Source organism: Syngnathus acus, chromosome 13 (assembly GCF_901709675.1).
Source record: "Syngnathus acus chromosome 13, fSynAcu1.2, whole genome shotgun sequence".
Classification (NCBI taxonomy): domain Eukaryota; kingdom Metazoa; phylum Chordata; class Actinopteri; order Syngnathiformes; family Syngnathidae; genus Syngnathus; species Syngnathus acus.
In genome coordinates this window covers 467,485-482,651 of record NC_051098.1, presented here as the reverse complement: position 1 = coordinate 482,651, position 15,167 = coordinate 467,485, and the positions used below count along the sequence as shown (strand labels likewise).

At 45.7% G+C, this 15,167-nt stretch overlaps 1 protein-coding gene across 5 annotated transcripts in view; it reads left to right on the top strand.

The window, feature by feature from the left end:
• The first annotated feature begins 1,528 nt into the window (after window positions 1–1,528).
• Window positions 1,529–15,167, top strand: part of LOC119132861 (aldehyde dehydrogenase, dimeric NADP-preferring-like) — a 72,539-nt gene continuing 58,900 nt past the window's right edge. For 2 of the 5 annotated variants that reach the window (XM_037268422.1, XM_037268427.1), the window contains exon 1: window positions 1,529–1,663. The gene's annotated coding sequence lies outside the window, so the exon portion shown is untranslated. Of the gene's footprint in view, window positions 1,664–11,905; window positions 12,001–15,167 lie in introns of all 5 variants that reach the window. The other 3 variants (XM_037268426.1, XM_037268424.1, XM_037268423.1) reach the window with 2 other exon arrangements.

Below are 15,167 nucleotides of genomic sequence, written 5' to 3'. Positions count from 1 at the left end.
AACCTCCTACCGCACCCTTACAACTCTAGTTAAAACTACCTCGAATCATCAGTGTTCATACAATGTATTATAGTAATTCTGTTACATTGTGAAGACATTTGCAGAAGTCCGTGTAACTCTGCAACTCAATGACTGCTGATTAATGATTAAAGTATATTGACCTCCTCTTGATAAGTGTTGATAAATGAGTAATACCTGTATGATTCATTCTGAGACTTATATAGTGGACACATTTGACTAGACTGAATATCATGGGCAGTGATATCTTTGTGTAAGCATTGCTAAAACAGAATAGCCAGAGTTTAACCTAGAATTATGCACGACGTGTTGCAAACACCAGTGAGTTTATGTTCTGTTTATATATTTATAGACAATTATAATGAAACATACCAAGAAAAATTAAATTTTTAACTCTTTCATCTTTAAATATCAGATTTGAAGTAAACTGTATCAACAGCAAAAAATATTTTTAGGCATACTTTTCGAACACATCCATGTTCTTAATTCGACACTTAGCCACACGCGGTAATCTTCTAAGATGATGTCATTTCAAGTACGCAGAGTCTCCATTCAACCATTGTACTGTACTGTGTGTCTCATTCACTGCTCTTTTCCATTGTTATCTCGTTATTCGGCGAAATGCCTCGGCGTTGTGTGGCAATGCATTGCTCACATTTAAGGCAACAGTTGTTTGCGTGGCAAAAGACAAGAATAGGGCACATAAATGGACCATTTTTGTCCTCAGAGCAAACTGATTTCAGGCCTGTTTCGATACGTTTTTTTTTCTTTCCACAAGCTCTTCAAAGATCTGTTTTTTTTCAACTGTTATGCCGATGATAAAGGATTTGCAAAAGGGTAGGTGTGATTGTCATCATTTGATATACGTGTAGAATGTCAATACTACGTTGGTGGCAAATAAAGACGCAAAACGTTCTTACTAAAAGTTGTTCAGTTGTCCATCCAAACTGTAGTTCCATGCAAAACTGGCAAGTAGAAGAATAGATTAAACAAAAATAGTCCATTAGCTAAATGATATCATACAGTTAAAGGCAGGCAAGCTAATTAAAATTAGCACCAATGGTACGGTAAATTATTAACTTTCAAACAACGCGCAGGGAGCAATCCAGGCTGTTGTATACTTATTTACCTGTATGATACTGAACAAATAATGAAGACAAACAACAGCACGGATGCGTTCATGTGAATGCCCTCTTCAGAGGTCCAGGACACTGGTAAAGTTAGCAAGAAATTGGCACATTGACTGGTGATATTTGTGGCTTGCAAACATAGAAACTCATTTATTGTATAATGATAAATTACTGTACTTGTGACAAAACTAGATTATGTTTGCCATTTCTGAAATTACTTCACATTTGGTCTAAAGTATTGTCATTGAACATAAATAATAGCTGATATATTTACTGGGTTTGGACATTTGACTTTTTTTTTTCAACATTATGACTATACACCTACAGTTATACATAAAGATTGGGTTGTCCCCTAAATAGAGGTCCTGTCACTTTAAGTCGTGGGACGGACCGTGAACAACAAGCTTCAGTCTGTTACTCAACAAAGTGCAGCCCATTGGAAATCTGATCTTCTTTCTAATAAGATCTCTCCAACGATTTTCTTTCCACAGAGACACAATTTGACTTACATTAAGGTAAGTTCCGCTAAATTACTAAATAATAGTGAAATGCCCTACATTGAAATTGCATTTTTAAAATCTGAAATGATCTGACATGACAGTTCTGCCATAATATGCTCAAAATTAAGAAAACGCCCCAAATATTTGGATTGGTAAATAGTGTATGCATAAAGTAAAGCACAACTTAGCTGAATTGTCATGCCAGCCGTCATGTACATAGTACACCAGGGGTGGGCAAATAATTTTGCAAAGCGGTCCACATGAGAAACTGAAGTACTTGCTGAGAGCCAAGTGAACACTAATCTCAACTCTGAGTTTGTATGTGGAAAACAAATTTACAGTCATGTTGCATGGTTGGGGACCCAAACACAGTCAAGCGAGGTATGAGGCCAGTGTTCTTCATTAAATGTATTGTGTTCCTCTTTATTAATGTATAAAAGCTAAGGCCTTCACACATGCTATTCTACACACCTGACTATCTTCTTCATCTGTTATATATATATATATATACTATATATATACGTATATACTATATATCGTATTTTTCGGACTATAAGTCGTGTTTTTTTTCATAGTTTGGGTGGGGGGGCGACATATACTCAGGAGGGACATATATGTGTAATTATTCACAAATTTTTATTTGATCATTAACACATTACTGACTTACGAGTAAAGTTGATCACTTCACATGTTATTTTCACTTTAAACCGCATGAGGGCGCACTACGGCTGTGGAATAATTGGAGCCTCATTGACAATGAGTTCCAATCACTGACTTCCGGAGTCATGAGATTTTATGATTTGGAGTGACACAGATGCTTTGATAAACTCGGTATTTATGTTAGTTATTTGATGTATAGTTTATTTAGAGTAGCAATGTCTATGTTGTTAGACTTCAGTAGTTTCCGATTGTCTAGCAAGGCCGTGAAGGCAGCGGGGAGGGGGGGGCGGAAAGAGCGATCCAGGGTGCTTGCTTATAGCACTGTGTTGGCTCATATGTTGAGCTCTTGTTTTGTGAAATAAAGAGCCGGTTACCAAACCCACGTCTTGCCTGGTACTTTGGTAATGCTACAATATAGTTATATACGTAGATCTGTGGAATAATTGGAGCCGCAACTGACGACGAGGCTGACGTCAGTGGCGCATGGAGTTCCGGAGTCAACAGCTGTTTTTTTTGTTTTTGTTTTTTTAAGTGACAGCGGATGAAGATTCCAATGGATTTAATGATTTGGAGTGACACGGCTGGTTTGTTAAAATTGTTGTTTATATTACATTTAGTTGATATATCGAGTCTGACGTCAGCGGCGCACGTAGTTCCGGAATTACAGCTGTGTTTTTTTTGTTTTTTTTTAAGTGACACAAGACGAAGATTCCGATGGATTTAATGATTTGGAGTGACACGGATGGTTCGATAAAATTGTTGTTTATATTATTGTTATTTGATATATAGTTTATATATTGTTATATGGGCCAGTGGAATCATTTGAACTGCAACTGACGACGAGTCCGATGTCAGCGGCGTGCCGCACACGCGCCGTTGTTTACATAAAGGACGAAGAATTCGATCGATGGATTTAATGATTTGGAGTGATACAGATGGTTTGATAAAATTGTTGTTTATATTATAGTTATTTGATATATTGTTTATATATCGTTATATAGGCCTCTGGAATAATTTGAACGGTAACTGACAACGAGTCCGACGTCAGCGTCGCGTCGCACACGCGCCGTTGTTTACATAGAGGACGAAGATTTCGATCGATGGATTTAATGATTTGGAGTTTTTGTCAAATAAATTTCCCCCAAAATGCGACTTAAACTCCGGTGCAACTTATACAGGACTGTCTCAGAAAATTAGAATATTGTGATAAAGTTCTTTATTTTCTGTAATGCAATTGAAAAAACAAAAATGTCATACATTCTGGATTCATTACAACCCAACTGAAATATTGCAAGCCTTTTATTATTTTAATATTGCTGATTATGGCATACAGCTTAAGAAAACTCAAATATCCTATCACAAAATATTAGAATATCATGAAAAAGTACGTATACTATTAGGGTATTCAACTAATCACTTGAATGGTCTAATTAACTCGAAACACCTGCAATAGTTTCCTGAGCCTTGAAAAACACTCAGCTTGATTCAGTAAACTAAATCACAAGTATGGGGAAGACTGCTGATCTGACTGCTGTCCAGAGGACCATCATTGACACTCTCCATTAGGTGGGTAAGACACAAAAAGAAATTTCTCAAAGAGAAAGCTGTTCACAGAGTGCAGTTTCAAAGCACATCCACAAAAAGTCTTTTGGAAGGGGGAAATGTGGCAGGAAACGCTGCACAACCAAGAGAGATGACCGCAGCCTTAACAGCATTGTGAAGAAGAGTTGCTTCCGGAATTTGGGGGAGCTTCAAAGACAGTGGACTAAAGCTGGAGTCTAGGTATCAAAAGCCACTGTTCACGGACTTGTCCTGGAAATGGGCTACAATAGCCTTATTCCCATGGTCAAGCCACTTCTGAACTCAAGACAACAGAAGAAGCGTCTGACTTGGGCTATGGAAAAGAAGCACTGGACAGTTCCAGAGTGGTCCAAAATCCTCTTTTCAGACGAAAGCAAGTTTTGTATTTCATTTAGAAGTCAAGGTGCCAGAGTCTGGAGAAAGGCTGGAGAGAAGCAAAATCCAAATTGCTTGAAATCCAGTGTGAAGTTCCCACAGTAAGCGATGGTTTGGGGAGCCATGTCAGCTGCTAGTGTTGGTCCACTGTGTTTTATCAAGTCCAAAGTAAATGCAGATTTTAGAGCACTACATGCTTCCGTCTGCTGAAAAGCTCTATGGAGATGATGATTTCATTTTCCAGCATGATCTGGCACCTGCCCACAGTGCCAAAACCACCAGTCAATGGTGTACTCACCATGGCATTACTGTCCTCGATTGGCCTGCCAATTTCCCTGACCTGAACACCATAGGGTATTTGTGGGCTATTGTGAAGAAGAAGCTGAAAGACACCCGACCCAACTATGCAAATGAGCTAAAGGCTGCTATTGAATTATCCTGGGCATCCATAACACCTCAGCAATGCCACAGGCTGATTGCCTCCATGCCATGCCGCATTGATGCAGTAATCCGTGCAAAAGGATTCCCAACCAATTACTGAGTGCAATTTGTTTTTGTTTTGCTGTTTTAAATCTTGTTTTTTTACTTGGTATGAGAAAATATTCTAATTTTTTGAGATAAGATTTTTGAGGTTTCTTAAGCTGCAAGCCCTACTCAGCAATATTAAAATAATAAAAGGCTTGCAATATTTCAGTTGATTTGTAATGAATCCAGATTGTATGACATTTTTGTTTTTTTAATTGCATTACAGAAAATAAAGAACTTTATCACAATATTGTAATTTTCTGAGACAATTCTGTATGTTCTTTTCCCCTTTGTTGTACATTTTATGGCTGATGCGACTTGTACTCCGGTGCGACTTATAGTCCTTTCTGGAGTGTGATCCTCAGGAATGCCACTATTTGCCCTGAAACAGGCAGTCATCCTGATTCGAGACCCCTCAAATTATTCATTATCTCTCTGTTTTTCTCGACCAATGGCAGTATAATTTGCTTTTCGCCTAAATTTGTCTCTGGTGCGTTCCATCAGGCCCTGAACACTATGTTGTAATTCCTGACTATCATGTTCCAAAACATGTTTATGTTCTTTTGGATTCCAATCTCCCCTTATGCTATGCCAATCTCCTTTGATAGCGGCTATCCATACTTGTTGGACCTCTATCCCATTAAGATGGTAAGATCTGAGATCCTCCATCTGTTGTAAAAATTCCTCAACATCTATCTTGTGATATGCGACGCCTTCTACGTCTTTTTTCACATCTTCCTGAATCCATGTTCTATGAACCAAAATTGTGGATGACTCATCATTTATATTTGGATTAGCGACTTCACTCATGGGGTATACATTATACTCCTCTTCCCCTTCCTCCTGTGCTGTGTCTGTCACAGGAGAAAACACTTTCCCCATGGTTTTTGAAAACTCCAAACCCTGCTTTCCTCTTCCCCTCGTGGCCTTCGAGGGGCCTTCTCTGTTAATTTCAATAGCACCTACTTCGCTTCCTATTTTTTAAAATTTTTATCGACATGTCGTATTTGGGCAAATGACAGCCAAATTTTGGTATCATCATACCCATCTTTTTCCATTTTTTTGTGATTACCGTATTTTTCGGACTATAAGTCGCACCGGAGTATAAGTCGCACCAGCCATAAAATGCACAATAAAGAGAAAAAAACATACAGGACTGTCTCAGAAAATTAGAATATTGTGATAAAGTTCTTTATTTTCTGTAATGCAATTAAAAAAAACAAAAATGTCATACATTCTGGATTCATTACAAATCAACTGAAATATTGCAAGCCTTTTATTATTTCAATATTGCTGATTATGGCATACAGCTTAAGAAAACTCAAATATCCTATCTCAAAATATTAGAATATTTCCTCAGACCAAGTAAAAAAATCCATATTCTTCCGCTTATCCAGGGTCGGGTCGCGGGGGCGGCAGCTTTAGGAGGGACTCCCAGACTTCCCACTCCCCAGCCACTTCATCCAGCTCAGTCCGGGGGATCCCAAGGCGTTCCCAGGCAGCTGAGAGACATAGTCTCTCCAGCGCGTCCTGGGTTGTCCCCGGGGTCTACTACCGGTGGGACATGCCCGGAACACCTCCCCAGGGAGGCGTCCAGGAGGCATCCTGATGAGATGCCCGAGCCACCTCATCTGGCTCCTCTCAACGTGGAAGAGTAGCGACTCTACTCCGAGTCCCTCCCGTATGACCGAGCTTCTCACCCTATCTCTAAGGGAGAGCCCGGACATCCTGCGGAGAAAACTCATTTCGGCCGCTTGTATCCAGCTCGTGACCATAGGTGAGGGTAGGAGCGTAAATTGACCGGTAAATTGAGAGATTTGCCTTTTGGCTCAGCTCTCTCTTTACCACGACGGACCGGTACAGAGTCCGAATTACTGCCGACGCTGCACCGATCCGCCTGTCAATCTCGCGCTCCATCCTCCCCTCACTCGTAAACAAGACCCCAAGATACTTGAACTCCTCCACTTGGGGCAGGATTTCATCCCCGATCCAGAGAGGGCATTCCACCCTTTTCCGACCGAGGACCATGGACTCGGATTTGGAGGTGCTGACCCTCATCCCGACTGCTTACACTCGGCTGCGAACCGCTCCAGTGAGAGCTGGAGATCACGGCCTGAAGAAGCCAACAGCACCACGTCGTCTGCAAAAAGCAGAGACACGATGCTGAGGTCCCCGAACCGGACCCCCTCAAAGCCTCGGCTGTGCCTGGAAATTCTGTCCATAAAAATTATGAACAGAATTCGTGACAAAGGGTAGCCTCGGCGGAGTCCAACCCTCACTGGGAACGAATCCGACTTACTGCCGGAAATGCGGCCCAAACTCTGGCATTGGTGATACAGGGACCGAACCGCCCTTATCAGTTGGCTCGGCACTCCGTACTCCCGAAGCACCCTCCACAGAACCTCCTGAGGGACACGGTCGAACGACTTCTCCAAGTCCACAACACATGTGGACTGGTTGGGCGAACTCCCATGCACCCTCGAGGATCCTGCTGAGGGTGTAGAGCTGGTCCTCCGTTCCAAGGCCAGGACGAAAACCACACTGCTCCTCCTGAATCTGAGGTTCGACCTCCCGACGGACCCTCCTCTCCAGCACCCCTGAAGAGACCTTACCAGGGAGGCCGAGGACTGTAATTGCCCTGTAATTGGAACACACCCTCCGATCCCCCTTCTTAAAGAGGGGAACCACCACCCCAGTCTGCCAATCCAGAGGCACTGTCCCTGATGTCCACGCAATGTTGTAGAGGCGTGTCAGCCATGACAGCCCCACAACATCCAGAGCCTTTAAGAACTCCGGGAGGATCTCATCCACCCCCGGGGCCGTGCCACCGAGTTTTTTAACTACCTCAGTGACTTCGACCCCCCGAGATTGGAGAGTTTGCCTCAGAGTCTCCAGGCCCTGCTTCCACAATGGAAGGCAGGTAGGTGGAATTGAGGAGGTCTTCGAAGTATTCTCCCCACTGACTCACAACGTCCCGAGTCGAGGTCAGCAGCACGCCATCCCCACTGTAAACAGTGTTGACGTTGCACTGCTTTCCCCTCCTGAGACGCCGAATGGTGGACCAGAATTTCCTCAAAGCCGTCCGGAAGTCATTCTCCATGGCCTCACCAAACTCTTCCCACGCCCGGGTTTTTGCCTCAGCAACCGCCAAAGCCGCGTTCCGCTTGGCCATCCGGTACCTCTCAGCTGCCTCCGGAGTCCCGCAGGCCAAAACGGCCCGATAGGACTCCTTCTTCAGCTTGACGGCATCCCTTACCGCCGGTGTCTACCAGCGGGTTCTGGGATTGCCGCCACGACAGGCACCAACGACCTTACGGCCACAGCTCCGGTCGGCCACCTCAACAAAGGGGCGCGGAACATGGTCCACTCGGACTCAATGTCCCCCGCCTCCCCCGGGACGTGGGAAAAGCTCTGCTGGAGGTGGGAGTTGAAGCTCTTCCTGACAGGGGATTCTGCCAGATGTTCCCAGCAGACCCTCACAGAGCGTTTGGGTCTGCCAGGTCGGACCGGCATCTTCCCCCACGATCGGAGCCAACCCCCCACCAGGTGGTGATCAGTTGACAGCTCCGCCCCTCTCTTCGCCCGAGTGTCCAAAACATGCGGCCGCAAATCCGATGACACGACTACAAAGTCAATCATCGAACTGCGGCCTAGGGTGTCCTGGTGCCAAGTGGCACCCTTGGACACCCTTATGTTTGAACATGGTGTTCATTATAGAAAATCCGTGTCGAGCACAGAAGTCCAATAATAGAACACCGCTCGGGTTTAGATCGGGGGGGGCTTTCCTCCCAATCACGCCCTTCCAGGTCTCACTGTCATTGCCCACGTGAGCATTGAAGTGACCCAGTAGAACAATGGAGTCCCCAGAAGGAGCGCTCTCCAGCACTTCCTCCAGGGACCCCAAAAAGGGTGGGTACTCTGAGCTGCTGTTTGTTGCAAAGACACAAACAACAGTCAGGACCCATCCCCCCACCCGAAGGCGGAGGGAGGCTACCCTCTCGTTCACCGGCGTGAACCCCAATGTGCAGGCGCCCAGCTGGGGGGCAATAAGTATATCCACACCTGCTCGACGCCTCTCACCGTGGGCAACTCCAGAGTGGAAGAGAGTCCAGCCGCTCTCGAGAGGGCTAGTATCTGAACCCAAACTGTGTGTGGAGGCAAGTCCAACTATGTCTAGTCGGAACTTTTCTGCCTCGCACACCAGTTTGGGCTCCTTTCTAGCCAGAGAGGTGACATTCCATGTCCCAAGAGCCAGCTTCTGCAGACAGGGATCGGACCAAGGTCCCTGCTTTTGGCCGCCGCCCAGCTCACAATGCACCCGACCCCTTTGGCCCCCCACAGGTGGTGAGCCCTTGGAAAGGGGGACCCATGTTTCCTTTTCGGGCTGTGCCCGGCTGGGCCCCATGGGCGAAGGCCCGGCCACCAGACGCTCGCCTTCGAGCCCCACCTCCAGGCCTGGCTCCAGAGGGGGGCCCCGGTGACCCGCGTCCGGGCGAGGGAAATCTGAGTCCATATATGTTTTTCTTCATAAGGGAATTTTTGAGCCGTGCTTTGTCTGGCCCCTCACCTAGGACCCTTTTGCCATGGGTGACCCTACCAGGGGCATGAAGCCCCAGACAACATGGCTCCTAGGATCATTGGGACACGCAAACCCCTCCACCACGGTACGGTGACGACTCACGGAGCAGTCAGATCAGCAGTCTTCCCCATACTTGTGATTTAGTTTACTGAACCAAGCTGAGTGTTTTTAAAGGCTCAAGAAAGCCTTGCAGGTGTTTCGAGTTAATTAGACCATTCAAGTGATTAGTTGATGCCCTACTAGTATACTTTTTCATGATATTCTAATATTTTGAGATAGGATATATGAGTGGTCTTAAGCTGTATGCCATAATCAACAATATTTAAATAATAAAAGGCTTGCAATATTTCAGTTGATTTGCAATGAATCCAGAATGTATGACATTTTTGTTTTTTTAATTGCATTACAGACAATAAAGAACTTTATCATAATATTTTAATTTTTCTGAGACAGTCCTGTATATAAGTCACACCGGAGTATAAGTCGCACTTTTGGGGCAAATTTATTTGACGAAATCCAACACCAAGAACAGATATGAACGAGCAACAACAGGCTAAACGATACGGTATGCTAATGTGACATAAACACAAACGAAGAGCTGAGAATGGGCCTGACGTAACAATAACAGTCATCCAAATAACTATAACATAAATAACACTTTTATCAAACCATCTGTGTTACTCCAAATCATTTAATCCATCGATCGTCCTTTATGGAATCAACGCCGCGTGTGCCCTGTGCCGCTGACGTCGGACTCGTCAGTTGCAGCTCAAATTATTCCACAGGCCCATATAACGATATATAAATGATATATCAAATAACTATTATATAAACAACAATATTATCAAACCATCTGTATCACTGCAAATCATTAAATCCATCGATCGTCCTTTATGGAATCCACGCCGCGTGTGTGCTGCGCCGCTGACGTCAGACTCCTCAGTTGCAGTTCAAATTATTCCACAGGCCCATATAATTCTAAACAACAATGTTGTCAAACAATCTCTTTCACTCCAAGTCATTAAATCCCGTGATCGAATCCTTTGTCCTTTATGTAAACAACCGCCGCTGACGTCAGTTGCAGTTCGAATTACAGTAATCCCTTGCTACATTGCGGTTCGTTTATCGCGGTTTCACTACATCGCGGAATTTTGAAAATTTGTGAATAATTTCACATATAAGTCGCTCCTGAGTATAAGTCGTCCCCCCACCCAAACTATGAAAAAAAACTTATAGACTTATAGTCCGGAAAATACGGTATTTTTTGTTTTATTTCTTATCTTAACCTGTAACACAGTTATTGCTTGAGTGTTTAATCGGCAGTTAAACTCATATTTGGTTATCCATGAGTTAAGGTATTTTGTTTTACCAGGTGTTAGAGTGGTGCTCACTCTAATTTTTTTGCAAGAACCACACGGGAGACAGTATGCCCTTTGAGCACTTGCAAGTGGAGAAATTGTTCATACAGTACATACAGTGATGCTCGAACAAAGTCTGCTTTTGGATTCTTGCAAGAGCATGTTTATTGAGAGAAGCAGGGTGGGGGTGAGAGTGGACATGTTTGGTGGTCACCTCAGCAACTGGTTAATCAATGCGGGGGGGTCCCAGCTCATTGGGTGTGAAAAACAGAAACTAGTGGAGCATTTTAGATGACTAACTAAGCAAGAATGTTTCCACACCATTTGGAAAGTTTCAACAACTGGATGGTTAAACTTCCCAGAGTCAAGGAAAGGTGAAAGGTTTAAACAAAGTTAATAATTCTAGTCTACATTCCAACATAATCATACGATCAAGATAATTTGTCAACCCTAACACCAGGATAATTTAACTCAACAAATTTCCAATCTTTACATGGTAGCACTTGTTTAGGATCCTTTTTGTTTACCTTTTTGCCTGTTGATTTACTCTTATTTTGGCCCATCTTGAAGTCAGTGATTCACCTAGGCTAGGGTGACTATACTAACTTCTACCTGAACAGGGTGACAATTACACTCTGTTTGAGGTAATTTCCAAGCTTCTACCACAGAGTGGCGGGAAATTCTTGCCTCTGCTTCCTCAAGCAGTTGTCACTTCAATGTGCCTGTTCCAATGAGATAGCTAATCTTCATTCACTCTTTTATTCACACACACTGTTTGCGGTCTTTGAGTGCGCACAGGTCGCCACCGCCCTCCCAGTTTTTTAGTATAGCCTACTCTGTCTCTCTACACTTGATAGGGACTAGTATTCTCAAGGTTTTCACGGAGTTTAAGTGTACCAAACACAGGACACCGTCGCCCTTTCCACTGAGTTTAAGTGTATTAATTAAACAGGACACTGTCGCCCTTCCAGTTTTTTTAGAATAGACTACTCTGTCTCTCTTCACTTGATAGGGACTAGAATTGTCAAGTTTTTACCCACGAAGTTTAAGCACGTGCAGGACACCGTCGCCCTCTCTCTCTCACTTGCGTGGGCAACACACACACACATACACACACCGTATGTGCGTGCTCGCTCACTCACTCACCGAAGACGTCTTCTCTCCCTCGGTCTCCCTCAGTTCCCAGACACGAAGTCGAGACCAGTCCCGTAAAGGGTATACTCGCCGTGGCCACGGTCTTTCCTGGTTGTCGCCTCCGCCTCTGGGAACATCAGGTATCTTGCGATCCGGCTCGAAAGACCAATTTATGTTAGGTTTCTTTCCTAAAAAACACACAAATATTGAAGAGAGAAGACATTTCCAATTTCTTGCAAGGAGAATTGGAGAGCTGTATGGTTATCTCACAATTTTAATCAGCTCTCCTATCCACCCCACTTTTATTCATTTTGAGGTCCCTGATAACATTAGAGGCGGGGGCCCTAAGCAGGGTAGGGAATAAGCATAAGCATCCCTGTAGGCAGACTCATCCCCCTTTGAGATGAGCCCCACCACGGTTGTGTCATCCGCAAATTTCACGATGGTGTTGCTGCGGTGGGCGGGGGTGCATGCATGTGTGTAGAGCGTGTAAAGCAGTGGGCTCAGTACGCAGCCCTGTGGGGAGCCGGTACCAAGACTGAGAGGTGTGGATGTATGACGGCCCACTTTCACCCTCTGGCTGCGACCCGTCAGGAAGCTCTTAATCCACCTGCAAGTATTATGTGGAAGTCCCAGGCCCTCCAGTATGTCCACCAGTCTGTGGGGGAGGATGGTGTTAAAAGCAGAGCTAAAGTCCACGAAGAGCATCCGCACATAGCTCCCCGGCTGCTCCAGGTGGGACAGTGCAGCGTGGAGGGCTGTAGCTACTGCGTCCTCTGTGGATCTATTTGCCCTGTAGGCAAACTGGTGGGGGTCAAAACCTCTGAACAGGAGTGCTGTGATGTGACCCCGTACCAGCTTTTCAAAGCACTTCATGACCACCGGGGTGAGTGCGACTGGCCGGTAGTCATTAAGGCTGGTGATGTGGCGTTTCTTGGGCAGGGGGACTATAGTGGAGGATTTTAAACAGGATGGGACGGTGGACTCGGTAAGGGACTGGTTGAAAATCTTTGTGAAGACTCCAGCCAGCTGATCTGCGCAGTCCTTCAGGACACGCCCAGTGACGCCGTCAGGACCCGCAGCCTTCCACGGGTTGATGGTCCGCAGCGTGCGCCTCACCTCGTGCTCCTTCACTGTGAGGGTGAAGCTGCTGCGGTCTGTGGGATGTGATGTGGCCCCTTCAGGTGGCTCGGACTCGAACCGGGCGAAGAAGGTATTGAGGACCTCTGCCAGTGAGGCGTCCCCTTCAGCAGCTCCGATGGTGGTTCTGTAGTTGGTGAGATGCTGGACTCCCTGCCACACCTGCTTGCTGTTGTTGCTGTCCAGGTGATCCTCAATCCTCTTCTTGTAGGCAAGCTGGGCCTCTCTGATGCCTCTCCTCAGGTTGGCTCTGGCTGTGCTGTAGAGAGCCCCGTCCTCAGACCTGAGGGACAGGGCGGTGTCCCTCTCCTCCAGCAGCCGAAGGACCTCCCGGGTCATCCAGGGCTTCTGGTTGGGGTATATCCGTATAGGTTTGTCCACTGTGACAGTGTCTGTGCAGTGCTTGATATAACACAGAACACTGTCTGTGAACACGTTCAAGTCCCGGTGTTCGAAGATGTCCCAGTTAGTCCTGTCGAAGCAGTCCTGCAACTGCTGAGAGGCGTCATCAGGCCAGGTTTTAACAGTTTTAGTGATGATAGGAGCTGATTTCCTGATGGTGGTATATGCCGGGATTAATAGCAGTGACATATGGTCAGACTGGCCCAGGTGAGGTAGCTGTTTTGCCCTGTAGCCTAGCTTGATGTTGGAGTAGACCTTGTTCAGAGTGTTTACTCCTCTAGTGGCACATTTAACATGCTGATGGAAACTAGGGAGTGCTGCTTTCAAATCTACATGATTAAAGTCCCCTGCCATGATGTGGACTGCGTCAGGATATCTTCTCAGCTGGCTGCTAATACTGCCATGTAATAGTCCGATAGCTAGCTTAGCATTAGCCTCCGGAGGTATGTAAACAACAGTCGTCATGACTACGGTAAATTCACGAGGGAGGTAAAAGGGCCTGCATTTAATAGTCACGTACTCCAGGTCCGGGCGGCAGTGACTGTCTACAGTCACCATATTAGTACACCAGTTGTTATTGACGTACATACAGAGCCCCCCCCCCCCTTGCTCTTACCGGAGTTCTCAGTCCTGTCATGACGCTGTGTGGTGTATCCTGCTAGCTCGATAGCAGAGTCCGGTATGAGTGGATGAAGCCAGGTTTCGGTGATCAATACCATGCAGCAGTCCTTCACGGTCTGGTTTGCAGAAGGGTTGGAATTGGGGGGTTAGATCACCAACTGATTCCCGAGCGCGGCACCGCTGCTGCTCACTGCTCCCCTCTCCCCCAGGGGATGGATTAAAATCACATGGGGATGGGTTAAATGCAGAGGACAAATTTCACCACACCCAGGTGTGTGTGTGACGATCATTGGGACTTTAATCTTTTTTTTTTTTAATCTGTAGCCTTAGTTCATCCATTTTGTTAGCAAGAGACCTGGCGTTGGTAAGAAACAGGCTAGGGAGCGGTGGTTTGAACGGCTGCTTCCGTAGCCTGGTTAGCGCGCCGGCCCTGCAGCCTCGTTTTTGCCTCCTCACTCTGCGCTGCCTTCGCTTCCTCCCAGCGGGGATGGTGATCCAAGGGGAGCCGGGGCGCCTGATGATATCCTCCGGTATGTTTTCCGAGCGGTGAAACTCCGCTGCGACACTCAACTCGCAGCAAACACCTATCCTGAGGAGCTCCTGCCGGTTGTAGGTGGAGTATGATTGACATACAGTGGGTACAAACACTAACGAAAAACAAAAAATGCGTAGATCGGGAGAGCACTGAGCCGCTGCAACTGCGTGCGCCGCCATCTTTCCGTAGTCCCTATATATACATATATCTAAACACAAATAATTAGTGACGACCCCACAACTATCGAAACACATCAATGATATAAGCTGGGTGACATAATCGTCCTTGACATTGGTACATAATGTAAACATTAGCAACTCAACGTGGCCGCATTGATCGTAACTTACGCTCCGTTTCCCCCCCAAATCTAGAGGCAAAATATTGTTCTCTCGCTGCTCCCGGGTTCTTCCATCTTGGCTGCGCGCGGGGCATTGTGGGTCTTGTACGTGCAGGCAGGCAGGCGCGGGCGCGCACGCAACAACTAAATTTGTCTTCATAACAAGCAAGCAGGGCTGTGGACAGTATTCCTACGCGCATTCTCAGCAGCATGATGAAAATAAAATTCAATAACGTCACTGAGGCATATTTTAACGAACTCCACTTCATTGT